The sequence below is a fragment of the Salmo trutta genome, chromosome 35 (assembly GCF_901001165.1).
Source record: "Salmo trutta chromosome 35, fSalTru1.1, whole genome shotgun sequence".
In the NCBI taxonomy this organism is placed as follows: Eukaryota; Metazoa; Chordata; class Actinopteri; order Salmoniformes; family Salmonidae; genus Salmo; species Salmo trutta.
The window spans coordinates 31,183,892-31,204,277 of NC_042991.1; the positions used below are offsets into that span (position 1 = coordinate 31,183,892).

The 20,386-nt window shown below is 45.5% G+C and overlaps 1 protein-coding gene across 2 annotated transcripts in view; it reads right to left on the minus strand.

Moving 5' to 3' along the window:
• The window catches only part of eva1aa (eva-1 homolog A, regulator of programmed cell death a), a 189,246-nt gene that overhangs the window by 55,907 nt on the left and 112,953 nt on the right, over nt 1-20,386 (minus strand). The window contains exon 1 of one of the 2 annotated variants that reach the window (XM_029734230.1): nt 8,505-8,874. The exons of the other annotated variant lie outside the window; for it this stretch is intronic. The gene's annotated coding sequence lies outside the window, so the exon portion shown is untranslated. Of the gene's footprint in view, nt 1-8,504; nt 8,875-20,386 lie in introns of those variants that run through there. 2 annotated transcript variants of the gene reach the window in all.

A 20,386-nucleotide genomic window follows, 5' to 3' on the forward strand; every position in this document is an offset into this window, starting at 1 on the left:
TCCCACCCTGTAACCCACCCTGTAACCCACCCTGGATCCCACCCTGTAACCCACCCTGGAACCCACCCTGGAACCCACCCTGTAACCCACCCTGGAACCCACCCTGGAACCCACCCTGGAACCCACCCTGGAACCCACCCTGGACAACAACACAAATCAGGAGGAAAGACACACAAGACCAAATCTTATAGTCTGGAAAATAGGTATGGGTATGAAGTAGTATGAAGAATCTGCATTTCAGCAAGTTTATGTAGTTCTAGGTGAACAGGGGATAAGTCCTTGGAAAGAGTCTGTTTTGAGTTTAAAAGTGGTCATAGATGTGGGGTATTCCGAGGGTGGGAACACTATCATGGAGGAAGGATATAGTAGAGGTATGGTAAGGGTTGGAGCTGAGATAGAGCTAGGAAGTAGGTGACATGGCTAAGATACACTACATGACCAAAATAATGAGAACACCTGCTTTGAGCATCTCATTCCAAAATTCTGGGAAGGCTTTCCACTAGATATTGGAACATTGCTGCGGGGACTTGCTCCCATTCAGCCACAAGAGTATTAGTGCGGTCGAACACTGATGTTGGGCGATAAGGCCTGGCTTGCAGTCGGCATTCCAATTCATCCCAAAGGTGTTCGATGGAGTTGAGGTCAGGAGTCTGTGCGGGCCAGTCAAGTTCTTCCACAACCGATCTTGACAAACCATTTCTGTATGGACCTCGCTTTGTGCACGGAGGCATTGTCATGCTGAAACAGGAAAGGGCCTTCCCCAAACTGTTGAAACACAGAATCGTCTAGAATGTCATTGTATGCTGTAACGTTAAGATTTCAGTTGGCACTATGCATTGGGGCAGGTAGCGTTCTCCTGGCATCAGTCAAACCCAGATTAGTTATTGTGTTGACGTTGCTTCCAGAGGCAGTTTGGAACTCGGTAGTGAGTTTTGCAACAGAGGACAGTGAATTTGTACACACTACACTTTCAGCACTCGGCAGTCCCCTTCTGTGAGCTTGTGTGGCCTACCACTTCATGGCTCAAACGTTGTTGCACCTAGACGTTTCCAAAGTTCCAGGGCAGAAATTTGACGAACTGACTTGCTGGAAAGGTGACATTGTCACAACATCGACGGAAGGTGGTGCCCCTCCTCGCCCGGGTGGTGCTCGGTGGTCGTCGTCGCCGGCCTACTAGCTGTTGGTTAGGTCTAGGTTAGGTACACACCTGTTTTGTATTAGTTCATTAGTGGGGGGGTTATTTAGTCTTTCTGTGTAGGTTTGTTTTTTGTGTGTGATTATTTTGCGTCGGGACTTTAGTCTGGGGAACAGGTGTTTTTCCTCTGCCGGTGTGTTTTATGCAGAGTGTTTTGGGCTGCGTCCCTGCACTGTGTTCGGGCTGCCCTGCCCTGCCCTGCCCTACCTGTTTTGGACAAGTGTGGATACTTATTAAACGTGTGTTCACGGACTTGTGTCTCCTGCGCTTGACTTCACCCCTCCTGCATCCTTGAGCCGCCTGACAGACATCCTATGACGGTGCCACGTTGAAAGTCACCGAGCTCCTCAGTAAGGCCACTCTACTGACAATGTTTGTCTATGGCGATTACATGGCTGTGTGCTCGATTTTATACACCTGTCAGCAACGGGTGTGGCTGAAATGGGGAAATCCAATAATTTGATGGGGTGTCTACATACTTTTGTATATATAGTGTATGTAGGTGAGTGGGAGTAAGGAGGTAGGATGAGGAATGGGGAGGGGGAGACCAGTGGTAGGGAGCTAGGGTAGCCCCATGAGGTAGAAGAGTGGAAGTATGGACTCAATATGAAAGAAGGTAGTAGGGGTAGGGGTATAACACTGAGAGGGGGGTAGGGGTATAACACTGAGAGGGGGTAGGGGTATAACACTGAGAGGGGGTAGGGGTATAACACTGAGAGGGGGGTAGGGGTATAACACTGAGAGGGGGTAGGGGTATAACACTGAGAGGGGGGTAGGGGTATAACACTGAGAGGGGGTAGGGGTATAACACTGAGAGGGGGTAGGGGTATAACACTGAGAGGGGGGTAGGGGTATAACACAGAGGGGGGATAGGGGAATAACACTGAGAGGGGGGTAGGGGTATAACACTGAGAGGGGGTAGGGGTATAACACTGAGAGGGGGTAGGGGTATAACACTGGGGGGGTAGGGGTATAACACTTGGGTGGTAGGGGTATAACACTGACAGGGGGTGGGGTATAACACTGAGAGGGGGTAGGGGTATAACACTGAGAGGGGGGTAGGGGTATAACACTGAGAGAGGGGGTAGGGGTATAACACTGAGAGAGGGGGTAGGGGTATAACACTGAGAGAGGGGTGTATAACACTGACAGGGGGTAGGGGTATAACACTGAGAGGGGGTAGGGGTATAACACTGAGAGAGGGGGGTATAACACTGAGAGGGGGTAGGGGTATAACACTGAGGGGGGTAGGGGTATAACACTGAGAGGGGGTAGGGGTATAACACTGAGGGGGGTAGGGGTATAACACTGAGAGGGGGTAGGGGTATAACACAGATGGGGGGTAGGGATATAACACTGAAAGGGGGTAGGGGTATAACACTGAGGGGGGTATAACACTGAGAGGGGGGTAGGGGTATAACACTGAGAGGGGGTAGGGGTATAACACTAAGGGGGTTATACCACTAAGAGGGGGGTAGGGGTATAACTAGGCTAGCTTTTTCAAACAGAAATTTGCTTCCTGCAACTCAAACTCTAAAAAGTTCCGGGACATTGTAAAGTCCATGGAGAATAAGAACACCTCCTCCCAACTGCCCACTGCACTGAGGATAGGAAACTCTGTCACCACCAATAAGCCCACTATAATTGAGAATTTCAATAAGCATTTTTCTACGGCTGGCCATGCTTTCCACCTAACTACCCCTACTGCATTCAACAGCACTGCACCCCCCACAGCTACTTGCCCAAGCCTCCCCCATTTCTCCTTCTCCCAAATCCATTCAGCTGATGTTCTGAAAGAGCTGCAAAATCTGGACCCCTACAAATCAGCTGGGCTTGACAATCTGGACCCTTTCTTTCTAAAATGATCTGCCGAAATTATTGCAACCCCTATTACTAGCCTGTTCAACCTCTCTTTCGTGTCGTCTGAGATTCCCATAGATTGGAAAGCAGCTGCTGTCATCCCCCTCTTCAAAGGAGGTGACACTCTTGACCCAAATTGCTACAGACCTATATCCATCCTACCCTGCCTTTCTAAGGTCTTCGAAAGCCAAGTCAACAAACAGATTACCGACCATTTCGAATCCCACCGCACCCTCTCCGCTATGCAATCTGGTTTCAGAGCTGGTCATGTGTGCACCTCAGCCACGCTCAAGGTCCTAAACGACATCGTAACCGCCATCGATAAGAAACAATACTGTGCTGCCGTATTCATTGACCTGGCCAAAGCTTTTGACTCTGTTAATCACCACATCCTCATCGGCAGACTCAGTAGCCTTGGTTTCTCAAACGATTGCGTCGCCTGGTTCACCAACTACTTCTCTGACAGAGTTCAGTGTGTCAAATCGGAGGGCCTACTGTCCGGACCTCTGGCAGTCTCTATGGGGGTACCACAGGGTTCAATTCTTGGGCCAACTCTTTTCTCTGTATACATCAATGATGTCGCTCTTGCTGCTGGTGAATCTCTGATCCACCTCTACGCAGATGACACCATTCTGTATACTTCTGGCCCTTCTTTGGACACTGTGTTAACAACCCTCCAGATGAGCTTCAATGCCATTCAACTCTCCTTCCGTGGTCTCCAACTGCTCCTAAACACAAGTAAAACTAAATGCATGCTCTTCAACCGATCGCTGCCTGCACCTGCCCGCCTGTCCAGCATCACTTCTCTGGACGGTTCTGACTTAGAATTTGTGGACAACTACAAATACCTAGGTGTCTGGTTAGACTGTAAACTCTCCTTCCAGACTCACATCAATCATCTCCAATCCAAAGTTAAATCTAGAATTGGCTTCCTATTTCGCAACAAAGCATCCTTCACTCATGCTGCCAAACATACCCTCGTAAAACTGACCATCCTACCAATCCTCGACTTCGGCGATGTCATTTACAAAATAGCCTCCAATACCCTACTCAACAAGCTGGATGCAGTCTATCACAGTGCCATCCGTTTTGTCACCAAAGCCCCATATACTACCCACCACTGCGACCTGTACGCTCTCGTTGGCTGGCCTTCGCTTCATAATCGTCGCCAAACACATTGGCTCCAGGTCATCTACAAGACCCTGCTAGGTAAAGTCCCCGCTTATCTCCGCTCACTGGTCACCATAGCAGCACCCACCTGTAGCACGCGCTCCAGCAGGTATATCTCTCTGGTCACCCCTAAAGCCAACTCCTCCTTTGGTCGTCTCTCCTTCCAGTTGTTCTCTGCTGCCAATGACTGGAACGAACTACAAAAATCTCTGAAACTGGAAACACTTATCTCCCTCACTAGCTTTAAGCACCAGCTGTCAGAGCAGCCCACAGATCACTGCACCTGTACATAGCCCCATCTATAATTTAGCCCAAACTACTACCTCTTCCCCTACTGTATTTATTTATTTTATTTATTTTGCTCCTTTGCACCATATTATTTATATTTGAACTTTCTTCAAACTACAAATCTACCATTCCAGTGTTTTTCTTGCTATACTTTATTTAATTTGCCACCATGGCCTTTTTTGCCTTTACCCCCCTTATCTCACCTCATTTGCTCACATTGTATATAGTCTTATTTTTTCTACTGCATCATTGATTGTATGTTGTTTTACTCCATGTGTAACTCTGTGTTTTTGTATGTTGTCGAACTGCTTTGCTTTATCTTGGCCAGGTCGCAATTGTAAATGAGAACTTGTTCTCAACTTGCCTACCTGGTTAAATAAAGGTGAAATAAAAAATAAATAAAAAAAATAACACAGAGGGGGGTAGGGGTATAACACAGAGAGGAGGGGGTATAACACTGAGAGGGGGTAGGGGTATAACACTGAGGGGGGTATAACACTGAGAGGGGGTAGGGGTATAACATAGAGGGGGTAGGGGTATAACACTGAGAGGGGGGTAGGGGTATGGGGTACCCCACCTCCATTGTCTGAACTGAAGCAGCTGATGACACGCTCCTCGTTCATTGTCTGGTCTAAGTGTCTGAACTGAAGCAGCTGATGACACGCTCCTCGTTCATTGTCTGGTCTAAGTGTCTGAACTGAAGCAGCTGATGACACGCTCCTAGTTCATTGTCTGGTCTAAGTGTCTGAACTGAAGCAGCTGGTGGCACGCTCCTCGTTCATTGTCTGGTCTAAGTGTCTGAACTGAAGCAGCTGGTGGCACGCTCCTAGCTTATGACTGTGAAAGTGTGCATGGGAGGTTGAGTGGTTAAGCATCCTTCCTGCGGTCGTGGTCACCGTGGACCCACACTGAGGCAGAGTATTCAAAATGGCAGACAGCCAGACAGACAGCCAGCTAGCCAACCATCCTTCCAGACAGCGAGCCAGCCATCCAGACAGCCAGCCATCCATCCAGACAGCCAACCATCCATCCAGCCAGCCAGCCAGTCATCCATCCATCCATCCAGTCATCTAGCCATCCATTCAGGTCCATTCAAAGGCAGACAGCTAGACACCAGGCCACCACTTCCTTAAACACCATCCAGACAAACAGCTAGACATCAAACAGACAGACAGACAGACAGACAGACAGGCAGGCAGGCAGGCAGGCAGGCAGAGACCAGACAGACAGACAGACAGACAGACAGACAGACAGACAGACAGACAGACAGACAGACAGACAGACAGGCAGGCAGGCAGGCAGGCAGAGACCAGACAGACAGACAGACAGACAGAGCCCGCTCTGTGGGGATATAATAAAATGCCAGCCTGGTTCAATAATGGAGCCAGTGGAGCCTGCTCAATACGACCAGCACCTCATTACTACCCACACTGACCATCTATGGCCAAGGGAGAGACTGTTCCCATGCTCTCACCTCTCTCTAGTCTACCTCTCTGTGTTTCGGTCTCTGTCACAATCCCAATCCAATTTCTCTTCCATTGTCATTCTCTCTCTTTCATTTACTCTCTCTCATACACAAACAACTGAAGTTAAGTGCGACCGGCTCGCAAATAAGCACCGCCAACACATGCCATATGCAGTATTTTAGGATGGCAGCTGTCTCTTGCTGTTGTTGCTGAATTGCTCTCATCTGTCTACACAGGCTCACCATGTCTCAGTCTTGGTTCGCTGTCGAAGTCTTAATCCACTCACTTCCAGCCTGTAAATCTCTCACTGCTAGTCTGACACTGAACACTTGTCCCTTCATTTCCCATAGGAATCCCCCCAGAGACGAGTGCCGACGGCTGGCTTCATCACCAGTGAGCTATACTGAGCTCCTAATGAGGAATAACATGAGAGATTCAATACTGAACCTTCAATGATGGGTTAGCTGACAACGTCATGAAAACAATGTGCGCACATCAATGGAGTAGAAGTCAGCGTGTTGTGATTCAGGATGGCCAGATCGCTAGCAAGAATGACAAGAAACTGCCATGTGGGGAATCATAAGTGGCTCCTTTCTTGATACCATGTCTTTACTTTTGTTTGTGTTTTGACTGATTTCATGTCAATGCTAATATGGCAAAAAAATTGCTAGCTAGCTAACCAACAACTGTAACGATGTCTTTGAGAGACAAGTGCTCATTATGCAAATTTATTTATGTTTTCAAAAAAAGATTACGCCGAAAGATAGTTTACATGTTGTCAACAATCTATGCCAACCTCATCTGTTTAGCCCCATAGTTGAACACGCCTCGGTTTTGTTGCTAAATAATCAACCTGTCTATAACATGACAGATTTTATAATGAGCTCCCAGTGAGCAATAACAAGCATTATTCCATACTGAAGCTAGTTAGTCCCGTGTAGCTCAGTTGGTAGAGCATGGTGTTTGCAACGCCAGGGTTGTGGGTTCGATTCCCACGGGGGACCAGTACGGAGAAAAAAAATGCATGAAATGTATGCATTCACTACTGTAAGTTGCTCTGGATAAGAGCGTCTGCTAAATGACTAAAATGTAATGTAAATGAAGCTTCAGTGAGAAGTAACAAGTGAAACAATTCTGAGCTCTAAGTGAGCAATAACATGATACTGAGCCTTCAGTTAGCAATAACATGATACTGAGCCTTCAGTTAGCAATAACATGATACTGAGCCTTCAGTTAGCAATAACATGATACTGTGCCTTCAGTTAGCAATAACATGATACTGAGCTCTAAGTTAGCAATAACATGATACTGAGCTCTAAGTTAGCAATAACATGATACTGTGCCTTCAGTTAGCAATAACATGATACTGAGCTCTAAGTTAGCAATAAAATGATACTGAGCTCTAAGTTAGCAATAACATGATACTGAGCCTTCAGTTAGCAATAACATGATACTGAGCCTTCAGTTAGCAATAACATGATACTGAGAGTTCAGTGTTGTGTTATTGTTAACTGAAGGCTCAGTATCATGTTATTGCTAACTGAAGGCTCAGTATCATGTTATTGCTAACTTAGAGTTCAGTGTTATGTTATTGCTAAGTTAGCAATAACATGATACTGAGCCTTCGGTTAGCAATAACATGATACTGAGCCTTCGGTTAGCAATAACATGATACTGAGCCTTCAGTGAGCAATAACATGATACTGAGCTCTAAGTTAGCAAAAACACAATACTGAGCCTTCAGTTAGCAATAACATGACACTGAGCTCTAAGTTAGCAATAACATGATACTGAGCCTTCAGTTAGCAATAGCATGATACTGAGCTCTAAGTTAGCAATAACATGATACTGAGCCTTCAGTGAGCAATAACATGATACTGAGCTCTAAGTTAGCAATAACATGATACAAAGCCTTCAGTTAGCAATAACATGATACTGAGCCTTCAGTTAGCAATAACATGACACTGAGCTCTAAGTTAGCAATAACATGATACTGAGCCTTCAGTTAGCAATAACATGATACTGAGCTCTAAGTTAGCAATAACATGATACTGAGCTCTAAGTTAGCAATAACATGATACTGAGCCTTCAGTTATTAATAACATGATACTGAGCTCTAAGTTAGCAATAACATGATACTGAGCTCTAAGTTAGCAATAACATACAACAAGAAGAGAGAATACTGAGTTCTCCTCTTGAGAGAAAGAAGTGAGACAAAAATGTATCTATCAGTACCTTCACACAGTACTGTAGCCTATATAAACTGTGCTGTAGCCTATATAAACTGTAATGTAGCCTGTATAAACTGTGATGTAGCCTATATAAACTGTACTGTAGCCTATATGACTGCTATCAGTACCATCACACTGTACTGTAGCCTACAAGAAGTGTGCCATATTCAACTGAAAGAGAACCACAAAATGCAAGTTAATGTAAAACTGAAGCTATGGGCATTATTTAAACCAGCACAAAGTAACATGCTTCACTGTTCTAGCAACAGAGGGAGAGAAAAAAGTGACACTTACACACACATCGTCCGGAGTCCAGGTAGTAACTCTGTCTCTGCTTTCGAGTGAGTGAGAGAGAGAGAGAGAGTGAGTGTGTGAGTGAGTGAGAGAGTGAGTATGTCTGCCCTCCCCGAGAGCACGGCTGGGGTCTGCCAGAGGCACCGTAAAAACAAGCGCTCACGTGAGTACTACTCCACAGCGGGTTCCAAAATAAATAAAACGCGCATCCAAAAAAAGGGGAGATGGAGAAATAAAAAATAAAGTATTGCGCATTTAAGAAGGTACGCTCCTTTGCAATGCAACTACTCCCTCCCCTTAAACCCAAAATACTTTGGACAGAGTTTTTTTTACTCCTTCCGATCCGCAGAGAAAGGGAGAGAAAGAGAGAAGGAGAGAAAGAGAAAAGGTAGACCAGGGAAGGCTAGAGTAGGTGGAACTCATCTGTTGTCTTGCTCTTATTACTCTTTCAGCTTGTTTCTTCCTACCTCCTCCTGTGGGCAGCGAACATTCAACCCCGGGCTTCCAAGCAGTGGAATGTGACAGCGGGAAAGAGCGAGGGGGAAAAACAGAAAGAGAGAGAGAGAGAGAGCATGGGGCATATATATGGTGTCCACCTACACCAGGGGTGTCAAACTCATTTTGCCCGGTCTTCAACGTGGTCTGGAGGGCAGCACTGAAAATGTTTACTTCCTCACTGTCTCTATCACGTCTAGCTTTCATTTCAGTGATAATTAGTGAGCTGGACACATTTAAGAAACTGTATGAATGTAGGTCCATTATAATTTCTACGCAGTTTCGATTCGGTTTTAGTCATTTTAAAGTATATTGAATTTCTCTCTCGCTCTTCCCCTTTCTCCCTCTCCTCTATCTGCCTCTCTCTCACTCTGCTTGTCTCTCTTTCTCTCATCCCCTCCTTCTCTCTCTGCCTCTCTCTCTGCTTGTCTCTCTCTCTCACTCTGCTTCTCTCGCTCTCTCTCTCAATTTCAATTCAATGTAAGGGCTTTATTGACATGGGAAACATATGTTTACATTGCCAAAGCAAGTGAAATAGATAATAAACAAAAGTGAAATAAACAAAAAATGAACAGTAAACATTACACTTACAAAAATTCCAAAAGAATAAAGACTTTTCAAATGTCATATATTCTTTGTGGATCTGTATAATCAGAGGGAAATATGTGTCTCTAATATGGTCATACATTTGGCAGGAGGTTAGGAAGTACATCTCAGTTTCCACCTCTCTCTCTCTGTTCCTCAACCACAGAAGGAAAACTGAAAGCAGCTATTGACTGGAAATGATTAGTGTCTGAAGACAAAATGAAAGCACGTCACTTACTACACTCAGCTACCTGGGAAGAAGGTAAACACAGAATGTAGCTACAAACTAAGGAACACAAAATGAGTAAACTTGCTTAGAGCATTGCAGGAATCATTTCAGTGTGTTAGGCTTCTATTGTATGTCCAGAGATTCCCCGACTTTCCAGACCAACAAAAGATGCCTTTAGCAAACACATATGGAAAAACAACTGAGGTGAAAAACCACAGTGTGTGTTCAATTTGTCCCATTTCTAAAGCTTATGAGGAAAACACACTAGCTTAACAGAACAGCTCTCCCCTTAACTGAGAAAATCCCAACACCTATTAGCTATTAGAGCAGAGACAAGGAGAGGGAGCTGGAACTGTGATTGGTTGCCAGGTATCTTCAGTACATCCTTAAACACCGTGAAAGAGCTCTCTCTCTCCCTCTCCCTCCCTCCCTCCCTCCCTCCCTCCCCAGTCATGTTTACCAAGCCGTCTGTAGATAGAGAGATCAAAGCTTCTATCCCTTCATCCGTTGGAACAGAGCTTTGTTCCCCTGATTTTCTTTTCTTTATTTCCATAATAGGCCATCAAAGGCAACAAGCCAAAGACAAGCTAGCTGTTGCTAGGCTATGACTGCATAGTGACTATATAGTGCTCTACTTTTGACAAGGGTAGTGCACTATGTAGGGAAGAGGGTGGGGATGTAGGCTAGGCCAGAACGACTTCCTCTGGACGCTCCACAATCAGCTGCTAACCTTAGATTAGCTTTGGATGCTAACGTGCAGGCCAACACTGGCCTGATACGGCTCATATCCTCTCAGCCACTGCTGATTTGTTTTATACCTGTTATATTACATATTATATGGTATGAACATTACAAACATCTAAGAAACAGTAGTTACATGTATGTAACAAAAGAGGGTGTTGAACAAAGGTTTGTGATGGCAACTTGAGAAAGAGTGAGCGATTTCCTCAAGGATATGATTTGATTAGCATTGACGGGCATAAACAAACAATTGCCAAAATGTGCTAACAGAACGATGTCATTGTTTACCGTATACAAACCACCCGTAGAGAACCAGATAGAGAGAGATAGGTAGAGAGAGGTGGTACAGAGAGATAGTGGGAGAAAGCGAGAGAGAGAGAGAGAGAGGGGGGGAGATAGTGGGAGAGAGAGAAAGGGGGTACAGTGAGAGAGAGAGAAAGGGGATACAGAAAGATAGTGGGAGAGAGAGAGAGCGAGAGAGAGAGCGGGAAAGAGATAGTGGGAGAGAGAGTGAGAGACAGAAAGGGGGTACAGAGAGAGAGAAAGGGGGTACAGAGAGAGAGAAAGGGGGTACAGAGAGAGAGAGAGAGAGCAAATGTATTGTACAAATGTACAGAGCAAATGTCAAATTGTCTTTTTACCAAATTAACGTACGACAGACCACGTATTCACCCTGCACACCCTAATTGACAAACAAACAAACTAAAACAAAGGCAAAGTCTTCTCATACTTTGTTGATTTCAATTTTTTTTGGACTCAATTTGGCATGAGGGTCTGCTATACAAATTGATGAAAAGTGGTATTGGGGGAAAAACATTATAAAATCCATGTACACAAACAACAAGTGTGCGGTTAAAATGAGAAAAAAACAAACATAAAATTTCCACAGGGCCGTGGGGTGGGACAGGGATGCAGCTTAAGCCCCAGTCTCTTAAGCCCCACCCTCTGTGGCTCAGTTGGTAGAGCATGGTGTTTGCAACGCCAGCATGGTGTGTGCAACGCCAGGGTTGTGGGTTCGATTCCCACGGGGGGCCAGTACAAAAAAAATGAAATGTATGCATTCACTACCGTAAGTCGCTCTGGATAAGAGCGTCTGCTAAATGATTAAAATGCAAATGTAAATATATATCAACGAATTGGCGAGGGCACTAGAACATTCTGCAGCACCCGGTCTCACCCTACTAGTATCTGAAGGCAAATGTCTACTGTTTGCTGATGATCTGGTGCTTCTGTCCCCAACCAAGGAGGGCCTACAGCAGCAACTAGATCTTCTGCACAGATTCTTACAGACCTGGGCCCTGACAGTAAATCTCAGTATGACAAAAATAATGTTGTTCCAAAAAAGGTTGAGTTGCCAGGACCACAAATACAAATTCCACATAGACACCATTGCCTTAGAGAACACAAACAACTATACATACCTCGGCCTAAACTTCAGCGCCACAGATAACTTCCACAAAGCTGTGAACGATCTGAGAGACAAGGCAAGAAGGGACTTCTATGACATCAAAAGGAACATAAAAATCAACATACCAATTAGGATCTGGATAAAAATACTTGAATCAGTTATATAACCCATTGCCCTTAATGGTTATGAGGTCTGGGGTCTGCTCTCTAACCAAGAATTCACAAAATGGGACACACCAAATTGAGACACTGCATGCAGAATTCTGCAAAAGTTTTCTCAGTGTACAATGTAAAACACCAAATAATGCATGCAGAGCAGAATTAGAGTGATACCCGCTAATTATCAAAATCCAGAAAAGAGACATTAAATTCTACAACCACCTAAAAGGAAGTGATTCGCAAACCTTCCATAACAAAGCCATCACCTACAGAGAGATGAACCTGGAGGAGAGTCCCCTAAGCAAGCTGGTCCTGGGGCTCTGTTCACAAACACAAACAGACCCCACAGAGTCCCAGGACAGCAACACAATTAGACCCAACCAAATCATGGGAAAACAAAAAGATAATTACTTGACATATTGGAAAGAATTACAAAAAAACAGATCAAACCAGAAGGCTATTTGGCCCTTAACAGAGAGTACAGTGGCAGAATACCTGACCACTGTGACTGACCCAAACTTAAGGAAAACTTTGACTATGTACAGACTCAGTGAGCATAGCCTTGCTATTGAGAAAGGTCGCCGTAGGCAGACCTGGCTCTCAAGAGAAGACAGGCTATGTGCACACTGCCCACAAAATGAGGTGGAAACTGAGATGCACTTCCTAACCTTCTGTCAAATGTATGACAATATTAGAGACACATATTTCCCTCAGATTACACAAACCCAATCTTGATAAACTCCCATATCTACTGGGTGAAATGCCACAGTGTGCCATCACACAAGCAATATTTGTGACCTGTTGCCACACGAAAAGGGCAACCAGTGAAGAACCTTTGTACTTTAACTATTTGCACATAAAATTACATTTGAAATGTCTTTATTCTTTTGGAACTTTTGTGAGTGTAATGTTTACTGTTAATTTGATTTGTTTATTTCACTTTTGTTTATTATCTGCTTCACTTGCATTGGCCATGTGAACATATATTTCCCATGCCAATAAAGCCCTTAAATTGAAAATGAATTGAGAGAAAGGAGGTACAGAGAGAGAGAGAGAGAGAGAGAGGGTACCGAGAGAGAGAGAGAGAGTACTGAGAGAGAGAGGGGGGAGGGGGTAAAACACCTTTGGTTTTAAAGTGTATACCACTTTATTAGAACAACAAATCTCTTACTGTATGTCCCTTAGGAACCAAACCATCCCATTTGAAGTGTATTCAACTGAGAATTGTATAAAGTTCATAGAAATTGTGTGTATGTGTTTATGCCGGTGTGTGTGTGTGTGTGTGTGTGTGTGTATGTGTATGTGTGTGTGTGTGTGTGTGTGTGTGTGTATGTGTGTGTTTATGCCGGTGTGTGTGTGTGTGTGTGTGTGTGTGTGTGTGTGTGTGTGTGTACCAGCAGCTGTTAGATGATGTGAGTGAGCTAGTTTGTGTGGGAGCGGGACAGACATCAGCTGACTAAACATGCTGACCAAGAGGTCCTGACCAAGCACAATCCTCTGACTGTCTGGCATCAGCAAATCACCATGGCAACCACCCACCCACCTACCCGCCCGCCCACGAACGCCAAAACGCCTCGAGTTCCTACCACAGCATCTGATTCGCTGACAGGACAGCTTGGATAAAATTCACAGACCACTTAACTGAAATAATTTCAATTCAATCCAACTAAATACATGAAACAAGTCAGGCTAACTATTTGAGGTGCTGTATTTATAGTTGTCGGATGTTGTTGAGCGTTACGTTCTTGTTAAAACGTTGATGCTGTTGAGCGTTACGTTCTTGTTAAAACGTTGATGTTGTTGAGCGTTACGTTCTTGTTAAAACGTTGATGTTGTTGAGCGTTACGTTCTTGTTAAAACGTTGATGCTGTTGAGCGGTACGTTCTTGTTAAAACGTTGATGTTGTTGAGCGGTACGTTCTTGTTAAAACGTTGATGCTGTTGAGCGTTACGTTCTTGTTAAAACGTTGATGCTGTTGAGCGGTACGTTCTTGTTAAAACGTTGATGCTGTTGAGCGTTACGTTCTTGTTAAAACGTTGATGCTGTTGAGCGGTACGTTCTTGTTAAAACGTTGATGCTGTTGAGCGGTACGTTCTTGTTAAAACGTTGATGTTGTTGAGCGTTACGTTCTTGTTAAAACGTTGATGCTGTTGAGCGGTACGTTCTTGTTAAAACGTTGATGCTGTTGAGCGTTACGTTCTTGTTAAAACGTTGATGCTGTTGAGCGGTACGTTCTTGTTAAAACGTTGATGCTGTTGAGCGTTACGTTCTTGTTAAAACGTTGATGCTGTTGAGCGGTACGTTCTTGCTAAACTTTGCTAAAATGTAAGCTAAGGGGACACTGATTTTCTCAGAAACAACTGACAAAACCAGTGTGTGTGATGTTTGTGTGTGTTGATCCTCCACACACACACACACACACACTGCATACACTCTACACACACTACACACACTCTACACACACACACACTCTACACACACATCACAACTGCTGCTACCAGACTCTTAATATGATTGATAAATACTGCACAATTTAATACTGCACAATTTAAACAATCCCCTCTTTAAACAATCCTCCAATCCCCTTTTCCCCAAAACTTGTGTAAATATTGTACTATAAATTGGGCCTTCCTGTATTATACGGATGTTAAAATGTTTATTCTGTTCTACTGAGACATTTACTTTATGTTCCTATTATTAATTATTATTGTTGTTGCATTGTCCAGAAGGAACCTGCAAGTACCATATGTATCCTGTGTACACAAGTAATACAACTTGAAACTTGATAGAAGTAGAAGTGGATAGTGAGGGGATATCAGAACAGACAGTACTAGTGGATAGTGAGGGGATATCAGAACAGACAGTACTAGTGGATAGTGAGGGGATATCAGAACAGACAGTACTAGTGGATAGTGAGGGGATATCAGAACAGACAGTACTAGTGGATAGTGAAGGGATATCATAACAGACAGTACTAGTGGATAGTGAGGGGATATCAGAACAGACAGTACTAGTTGATAGTGAGGGGATATCAGAACAGACAGTACTAGTTGATAGTGAGGGGATATCAGAACAGACAGTACTAGTTGATAGTGAGGGGATATCAGAACAGAGAGTACTAGTGGATAGTGAGGGGATATCAGAACAGACAGTACTAGTGGATAGTGAGGGGATATCAGAACAGACAGTACTAGTGGATAGTGAGGGGATATCAGAACAGACAGTACTAGTGGATAGTGAGGGGATATCAGAACAGACAGTACTAGTTGATAGTGAGGGGATATCAGAACAGACAGTACTAGTGGATAGTGAGGGGATATCAGAACAGACAGTAGTAGTGGATAGTGAGGGGATATCAGAACAGACAGTACTAGTGGCTAGTGAGGGGATATCAGAACAGACAGTACTAGTGGCTAGTGAGGGGATATCAGAACAGACAGTACTAGTGGATAGTGAGGGGATATCAGAACAGACAGTACTAGTTGATAGTGAGGGGATATCAGAACAGACAGTACTAGTGGCTAGTGAGGGGATATCAGAACAGACAGTACTAGTGGCTAGTGAGGGGATATCAGAACAGACAGTACTAGTTGATAGTGAGGGGATATCAGAACAGACAGTACTAGTGGATAGTGAGGGGATATCAGAACAGACAGTACTAGTGGATAGTGAGGGGATATCAGCACAGACAGTACTAGTGGATAGTGAAGGGATATCATAACAGACAGTACTAGTGGATAGTGAGGGGATATCAGAACAGACAGTACTAGTTGATAGTGAGGGGATATCAGAACAGGCAGTACTAGTGGCTAGTGAGGGGATATCAGAACAGGCAGTACTAGTGGATAGTGAGGGGATATCAGAACAGACAGTACTAGTTGATAGTGAGGGGATATCAGAACAGGCAGTACTAGTGGCTAGTGAGGGGATATCAGAACAGACAGTACTAGTGGCTAGTGAGGGGATATCAGAACAGACAGTACTAGTGGCTAGTGAGGGGATATCAGAACAGGCAGTAGTAGTGGATAGTGAGGGGATATCAGAACAGACAGTACTAGTGGATAGTGAGGGGATATCAGAACAGACAGTAGTAGTGGATAGTGAGGGGATATCAGAACAGACAGTACTAGTGGATAGTGAGGGGATATCAGAACAGACAGTACTAGTGGATAGTGAGGGGATATCAGAACAGACAGTACTAGTGGATAGTGAGGGGATATCAGAACAGACAGTACTAGTGGATAGTGAGGGGATATCAGAACAGACAGTACTAGTGGATAGTGAGGGGATATCAGAACAGACAGTACTAGTGGATAGTGAGGGGATATCAGAACAGAACAGGATTCTTCTACCTATCATTCTCACATACAGCTCAACAGCCAACAGAGACCTGAGGTCAGTCATTTACTGTGTGTCATACCCTCCTGATCGTCTCCATTCAGATGTGTGTGTATGCGTGTGTGTGTGTGTGTGTGTGTGTGTGTGTGTGTGTGTGTGTTAAATGGTATCCAAGACAGACAGGAAGATGCAGGGGGAAGCAGGCCCAGTGGACCCAGTGCTGTCTAGCTGGCCTACAGATAAGAAAAGGCACACACACACACACACACACACACACACACACACACACACACACACACACACACACACACACACACACACACACACACACACTACACACCTGAGCCAAAATAAACATCTCCTCTGCAGTTTCCCAGTATGCTCATGACAGTGTGGGATGGGCCTGTATGTATGCATGCTTGCTGTGTACGTTGGAACAATATGTGCCTCTGTATTAGCATATTTCCATGTGTGTGTGTACGTGTTCTCTTACATGTGTATCTCACATCAACATCCTTAACTCACATTCACATGCATTCATAACTCACATCAACATTAAAATCTTTCCATAACTCACACCCATTCATTACTCACATTAAAATCTATCCATAACTCACACCCATTCATTACTCACATTAAAATCTATCCATAACTCACATCCACATTAAAATCCATTCATAACTCACATCCACATTAAAATCCATCCATAACTCACATCCACTAATAACTCACATCAACATCCATCCATAACTCACATCCACTAATAACTCACATCAACATCCATCCATTACTCATATCAACATCCATCCATAACTCACATCCACTAATAACTCACATCAACATCCATCCATTACTCATATCAACATCCATCCATAACTCACATCCACATTAATTCATAACCCATAACTCACATCCACATCCATCCATAACTAATAACACACAGGCCTCCTACTCTGGCCCTCAGGAAATAAAGCCCCACTGACTTATCAAGATAAAGTCTCTCTCTTTAAACTTCCCAACTTCACATAGACGCCCCCTCACTGCACACCGGTGTAGTAGATACCCCCTCACTGCACACTGGTGTAGTAGATACCCCCTCACTGCACACTGGTGTAGTAGATACCCCCTCACTGCACACTGGTGTAGTAGATGCCCCCTCACTGCACACTGGTGTAGTAGATGCCCCCTCACTGCACACTGGTGTAGTAGATGCCCCCTCACTGCACACTGGTGTAGTAGATACCCCCTCACTGCACACTGGTGTAGTAGATACCCCCTCACTGCACACTGGTGTAGTAGATACCCCCTCACTGCACACTGGTGTAGTAGATACCCCCTCACTGCACACTGGTGTAGTAGACGCACCCTCACTGCACACAGGTGTAGTAGATGCCCCTCACTGCACACTGGTGTAGTAGATGAACCCTCACTGCACACTGGTGTAGTAGATGCACCCTCACTGCACACTGGTGTAGTAGATGCACCCTCACTGCACACTGGTGTAGTAGATGCCCCCTCACTGCACACTGGTGTAGTAGATGCACCCTCACTGCACACTGGTGTAGTAGATGCACCCTCACTGCACACTGGTGTAGTAGATGCACCCTCACTGCACATTGGTGTAGTAGATGCACCCTCACTGCACATTGGTGTAGTAGATGCACCCTCACTGCACACTGGTGTAGTAGATACCCCCTCACTGCACACTGGTGTAGTAGATACCCCCTCACTGCACACTGGTGTAGTAGATACCCCCTCACTGCACACTGGTGTAGTAGATGCCCCCTCACTGCACACAGGTGTAGTAGATACCCCCTCACTGCACACAGGTGTAGTAGATGCACCCTCACTGCACACTGGTGTAGTAGATGCACCCTCACTGCACACTGGTGTAGTAGATGCACCCTCACTGCACACTGGTGTAGTAGATGCCCCCTCACTGCACACTGGTGTAGTAGATGCACCCTCACTGCACACTGGTGTAGTAGATGCACCCTCACTGCACACTGGTGTAGTAGATGCACCCTCACTGCACACTGGTGTAGTAGATGCACCCTCACTGCACATTGGTGTAGTAGATGCACCCTCACTGCACACTGGTGTAGTAGATACCCCCTCACTGCACACTGGTGTAGTAGATACCCCCTCACTGCACACTGGTGTAGTAGATACCCCCTCACTGCACACTGGTGTAGTAGATGCCCCCTCACTGCACACAGGTGTAGTAGATGGCCCCGAACGGCCCTCTGAACGACCTAAGAAGTCTTTGAACAAGTGGAGGTTAGTGGAGGTTAGTGGAGGTTAGTGGTAGGTTTGGTAGGTTAGTGAAGGTTTGCAGTAGGTTCCAACAGGAGATTAAAGGTAAAGGAATGCCTAATAAACGTTGGTGATTGGCAACAGGAAATGGATAAATTGCAGCACTTAGCTGGCTGAGACAAGATCAGACAGAGGAGAAAAGGGGAGTGGGGGGCCTTGGGTGAGGACTGAGTGGGGAACTGGAGAAATGAGCAGCCTCCAGGCTGGAGATTAGCACCAGAGACTAAGACTGGAGGTTAGCACCAGAGACTAAGGCGGGAGGTTAGCACCAGAGACTAAGACTGGAGATTAGCACCAGAGACTAAGACTGGAGGTTAGCACCAGAGACTAAGGCCTCCAGGCTGGAGGTTAGCACCAGAGACTAAGGCCTCCAGGCTGGAGGTTAGCACCAGAGACTAAGACGGGAGGTTAGCACCAGAGACTAAGACGGGAGGTTAGCACCAGAGACTAAGACTGGAGATTAGCACCAGAGACTAAGACTGGAGGTTAGCACCAGAGACTAAGACTGGAGGTTAGCACCAGAGACTAAGACTGGAGGTTAGCACCAGAGACTAAGACTGGAGGTTAGCACCAGAGACTAAGACTGGAGGTTAGCACCAGAGACTAAGACTGGAGGTTAGCACCAGAGACTAAGACTGGAGATTAGCACCAGAGACTAAGACTGGAGGTTAGCACCAGAAACTAAGGCCTCCAGGCTGGAGGTTAGCACCAGAGACTAAGGCCTCCAGGCTGGAGATTAGCACCAGAGACTAAGACTGGAGATTAGCACCAGAGACTAAGGCCTCCAGGCTGGAGGTTAGCACCAGAGACTAAGGCCTCCAGGCTGGAGGTTAGCACCAGAGACTAAGGCTGGAGGTTAGCACCAGAGACTAAGACTGGAGATTAGCACCAGAGACTAAGACTGGAGATTAGCACCAGAGACTAAGGCCTCCAGGCTGGAAATTAGCACCAGAGACTAAGACTGGAGGTTAGCACCAGAGACTAAGGCCTCCAGGCTGGAGATTAGCACCAGAGACTAAGACTGGAGGTTAGCACCAGAGACTAAGGCCTCCAGGCTGGAGGTTAGCACCAGAGACTAAGGCTGGAGGTTAGCACCAGAGACTAAGACTGGAGGTTAGCACCAGAGACTAAGACTGGAGATTAGCACCAGAGACTAAGACCTCCAGGCTGGAGATTAGCACCAGACTAAGACTGGAGGTTAGCACCAGAGACTAAGGCCTCCAGGCTGGAGATTAGCACCAGAGACTAAGACGGGAGGTTAGCACCAGAGACTAAGACTGGAGGTTAGCACCAGAAACTAAGGCCTCCAGGCTGGAGGTTAGCACCAGAGACTAAGGCCTCCAGGCTGGAGATTAGCACCAGAGACTAAGACTGGAGATTAGCACCAGGGACTAAGGCCTCCAGGCTGGAGGTTAGCACCAGAGACTAAGACTGGAGGTTAGCACCAGAGACTAAGGCCTCCAGGCTGGAGGTTAGCACCAGAGACTAAGGCCTCCAGGCTGGAGGTTAGCACCAGAGACTAAGACTGGAGGTTAGCACCAGAGACTAAGACTGGAGGTTAGCACCAGAGACTAAGGCTGGAGGTTAGCACCAGAGACTAAGACTGGAGATT